This window comes from Galeopterus variegatus, unplaced genomic scaffold (genome assembly GCF_000696425.1).
Source record: "Galeopterus variegatus unplaced genomic scaffold, G_variegatus-3.0.2 Scaffold13099, whole genome shotgun sequence".
In the NCBI taxonomy this organism is placed as follows: domain Eukaryota; kingdom Metazoa; phylum Chordata; class Mammalia; order Dermoptera; family Cynocephalidae; genus Galeopterus; species Galeopterus variegatus.
Window position 1 is genome coordinate 8489 of NW_007739210.1, and position 4759 is coordinate 13247.

The window sequence follows — 4759 nt, forward strand, 5'->3', positions numbered from 1 at the left end:
CTACCCTTATCTAGATCTTAAACCTCCCTGAACTACTATCACAGCATTTATCCTCACTCCCTCATCTACAAATATATGCTGAGCCCACCTTTAAGTATGCATTATTCATTCTCATGCCATCCCATTATGATCCCTCAATCGCTCATTAAATGAGTATTTAACATCATCCATGTACTTCTCAGTCTTTATATTCTGAGTCTTGTATTTAATTCATGGCAAGGATGGGGAAGAATTTTAAATAGAACACGGGGGCGGGGGTTTATATATAGTATCGGGGAAACCAATGAGAACTTTCTTTCAATAATCCAGGTGTAAAGTGGTAATGGCTTCGACTAATGGTGAGTGGAAGCTGAAGTCGTGGGTCACAGTATTTGCAGAGTCCATATATAGTGTATAAAAGATGGACTGCATTAAAGGGTGATGCCAAGGCTTTTAGCAGGAACAATCGCAACAGTAAAATTGCTGTTAATTCAGGAGCTAGTTTGGTATGAGATACTGGGAGTTCAGCTTTGGACACTGAATTTCATTCCATCCCAAACTCCTCTCCATGACTGTAATTTCGAAATAACTATTAAATATCCAAGTGAAGAAGTAAAAGTAAGCAACTGTACATATAGAATCTGGGTCTGGGGACCACTAATTATCCACTAATTTCCATCCCTTTCTTCAGAAAACTTTTTCAAATGTTGGATATCCTCAATCAACAATTGTTTGCCACCCCCAATAGACTGTGAGCTCATGGTTGGAAACCATGTTTAATTCTTCTTTGTGTCAGTAACATCCGGCATCATGCCCAGCATACAGTAGCTGCTTTTTCAGTTATGTAAATGATGGTGCCTCTCTCAAGACTTTTGGTCTCACCATGTGGCATCTGGGTTATAGAATCTTGATCTGAAAGACAGTACTGCTTATTAATGAAATTCCATATGCTGGTTTTAGCAAACATATTAAAAATATGCCATTTTTATAAGAATAAAAGCATTAGCATAATTTAGCAGAGCAATGGACTTCCTATATTCAAAGTGGAGGATACAATTTTATAGCAAGGTTTAAAAAGATGCCAACAGCAAGATGCAATCAATAGAAAAAAAAGCTGGAAACCCCTCACTGACAGTGCTGAATGTGTGCCTCACCCCACCCCTGATGAAGATCCTGGAATCCCTGCTAAGTGTGTGTGGATGGGGTGATTGTTTTAGGTTTCCTTCATTTATACTTACTCAGCTGGATTTAATAATCTTCTACCATTTGTCTGAGATCTACCTCCAGCAGCATCCAGTCTAAGATTAATGAAGATGAAATCATGAAGTCAACCAATATTTGAGGTGGATGCGTTAGTGCTGAGCATGATTCCAGTTAAACTTACCCAAGATATAATGTCTCTGTGCTGTTGCATTTCCTGTCCAGCATCAGCATGACAATAAGGGTCTGGCTTTTAGGGACCAGGCTCTTCTCATGTATATCTCTTGTCTGTAGGGTTGGGTCTCTACTTTGGTTCTGACCCAATTTTCCATTCTAATATTCTGTATTACCCTATAGTCTTCTGCCAAGCCTGGGCCCTGATAGTCATCTTCTCATGACCAGAGCTCCTTTGTCTGTTTGGAGCAAGAGGTCCTGCTGTCTGCAGTCAGCTCTCCCCAGAGACCACCACCATGGACTTCTGTCTTTGCCTCCCCATGACAGTATCCTACCCATCTGCTTGGTTGTCTACTAGTTCTAGGACTTCTTGTTCTAGGCATAGACTCTGCATTTACTGTTCACTTGTCTGGAACAGATTTATCTCATGTTCAAATGATTGATTTCTCAACATTTATAATCTTAGTTCAAAAATCACCTCCACGGGGAGTATATCTTTAATAATCAAATCCTGGTCACTCTAACACATTATGCCCTCTTTTCCCATTATAACATTTATTGTTTTCTGAAAAGATTTAAATTTTTTCCCCATTTAAGATCTTGAGTTTCCCACTAGAGTGTTCATGTAGCTTGTCTTTTTTGCCGTTGACCCCGTCCTTTGCTCCTAGAATGTCTGACATATATCAGGTGTTGAATACATATTAGATGAAGAAATAACTTGTCTCAAAATTTGGCCTTCAGGGCCCCTACTGTGCCCTGTGGACACTATGACACTATGCAATATATTCCTTGATCAACCTTTTTTTTTTTTTTTTTCCTTTTTGTCTTTTTTCATGACTGGAAACGGATCGCAACCCTCAGTGTCGCGCCCGTACCGGACCAGGACCGGCATCAGGATCGCAGCCCTCTGTGTTGCATCCGCACCTTGCTCAGCCAGTGAGTGGCTGGTCCGTATGTGGGATAGGAACCCTTGGCGGGAGCGCCACCACGCTTCCCAAGTGGCGCACTGTAGCAGTGCGCCACCGGGCCGGCCCATCCTTGATCAACCTTTAGTGTCATTTGGATTTTCCCTCAGATATCTGTCTGATGCACTTAGTGATGATAGGTGAAAAGTCCCTAAAGCCTGATAATGTTAAAGTGAATAACAAATCCTTCATTTTAATGTTATCTAGCTAGCTGTTCCTTGGTTCAAAGGGCCAGATTTCCTATTTGTGTTTCTTAATTAATGTTAGGTTATAAAGTATTTCATACATCTTATGTCTTCTCTGAAAACTTTTTTAAAAAATTAATATCAGTCAATTTCAAATATTGATGTATAAAATTGTGAAAATCTGTTTAAGGCAAGATTTAAACTTAAGACATAGAAGTTATGAGGCATTTATTTTCTTTCTGATAAACTCTGAACATGAACAACCATTGCTTACCCCAATGCTAATATTTCTTATTATTCACTAATAAAAACTAATTAGGAGGGACATTTTCCTGGATTTAAACACGGAACATCTTCAGCTCTGTCACTGCGGGTCTTTTGGTCTGTTTCACAGGCATAAAGCTAATAAAGAGTGTTACACCATTTTAATCTTTTCACCCTGCTTTCTAATATTTTATGTGTTGCTCTCTCATCATTTTGGTGCAAAGAAGTCATAATTCATTTTAACTCCTCAGCTTTGTTTTTATTTATGGCAAAGCAAAAATGAATGACAGAAACCACAGTTCAATAGAATAAGTCTTAATAATAAGTGGCCATTTTTAAAGATAGAGTGAACTTTCTGCCTCCAATTAACTTACTTTTCTTCTCCATTTTCATGAGCTTTTACATTAGTGGTTGGAGAAAATCCTGATTCATATCACATACCTTAAGTGGGATACAGCTACTAGAATTTTCCATTTAATATTTTCTGATCACGGTTGATTGTGGCTAACTAAAACCTCGGAAAGTGAAACTTCAGATAAAAGGGGACTACTATAGTAATATTTGCAAGAGTGAGATTTTTGTTAACTATGCCAGCCTATATAATAGAGAGTATATTTTATGAACAGAATTTAGACCTAATTTTATCTGTAATTTTTGCCTATTATTAAGGAGATGTAAATGCATTTTTGTTTTCAATCTGATGCAAATTAGGAGTCTAACAGCAGTGAAACCAAAGACCACAGGGAATAACTCAAAACAAATTTATTTTCCTTAATGGATGGAGGATTAGATAAATTGACAAAGCATGGAAGACTATACCTTAAATAGATCAGTGATTCATCAATTATTTTATCTCAAGCTAATGACCGAGACTTTGGGAACCGTTCTGATTGTGGACTTAGAGGTATTTTATTTTGGAGTCAGAAGACAGAAACGCATGATTTGAGTTTAGTGGGACGTTTCCTGAAAGGAATTGATGTTTCTCCCTTCAATAATCCTGGTAACATGTTAATTCTAAAGACACAATAAAGATTCAAATAGCATTTCAGAGGGACGTACTTTGTCTATCTAGGGCTTACAGCTATTGGGCCCCAAACTAAATGTACACGAAGTCCTGCCCTCAGAAAGGACCATTAGTTTGCTCTTGGCAGATAAAAGTGAACCTATAAATGAGGTGGATATGTAAGTGGTCCTTCAAGCAGGCTTGGGTTTTGATCTGTGAACAAAATAATAAACTGTAGCATTTGGAAGTTATCTCTAATACAATGTTCGCATTTCCCACTCAGTTTCAATTGTCATTGAGAGAATGTGGGAAGTGTCCATGCCTGTGCTTAAAGGGAGGAAAAGTGGAAAGACTCAATGGTGTGAGTGATGCCTATCTTAAGATAGTGAGTAGTTTCATAAACTCTTAGAACTAGAAGTATACTTTAAAACCATTAGTTTATTGTCTCCATGTGACAGATGAGGATTCTAAAACTGAATGAGTCAACCATTTTTTCATAGTCCCATCTTGTTTGTGGTTGTGCATGCCTAGAATATAGAATTTCTAACTCACAGTCTCAAGCTTAGTCTCTTTTTCAAATCACTTACTACTTTTATCTGTACNAACTTAAGACATAAAAGTTATGAGGCATTTATTTTCTTTCTGATAAACTCTGAACATGAACTACCATTGCTTACCCCAATGCTAATATTTCTTATTATTCACTAATAAAAACTAATTAGGAGGGACATTTTCCTGGATTTAAATATGGCTCATCTTCAGCTCTGTCACTGCGGGTCTTTTGGTCTGCTCACAGGCATAAAGCTAATAAAGAGTGTTACACCATTTTAATCTTTTCACCCTGCTTTCTAATATTTTATCTGTTGCTCTCTCATCATTTTGGTGCAAAGAAGTCATAATTCATTTTAACTCCTCAGCTTTGTTTTTTTTTATGGCAAAGCAAAAATGAATGACAGAAACCACAGTTCAGTAGAATAAGTGTTAATAAT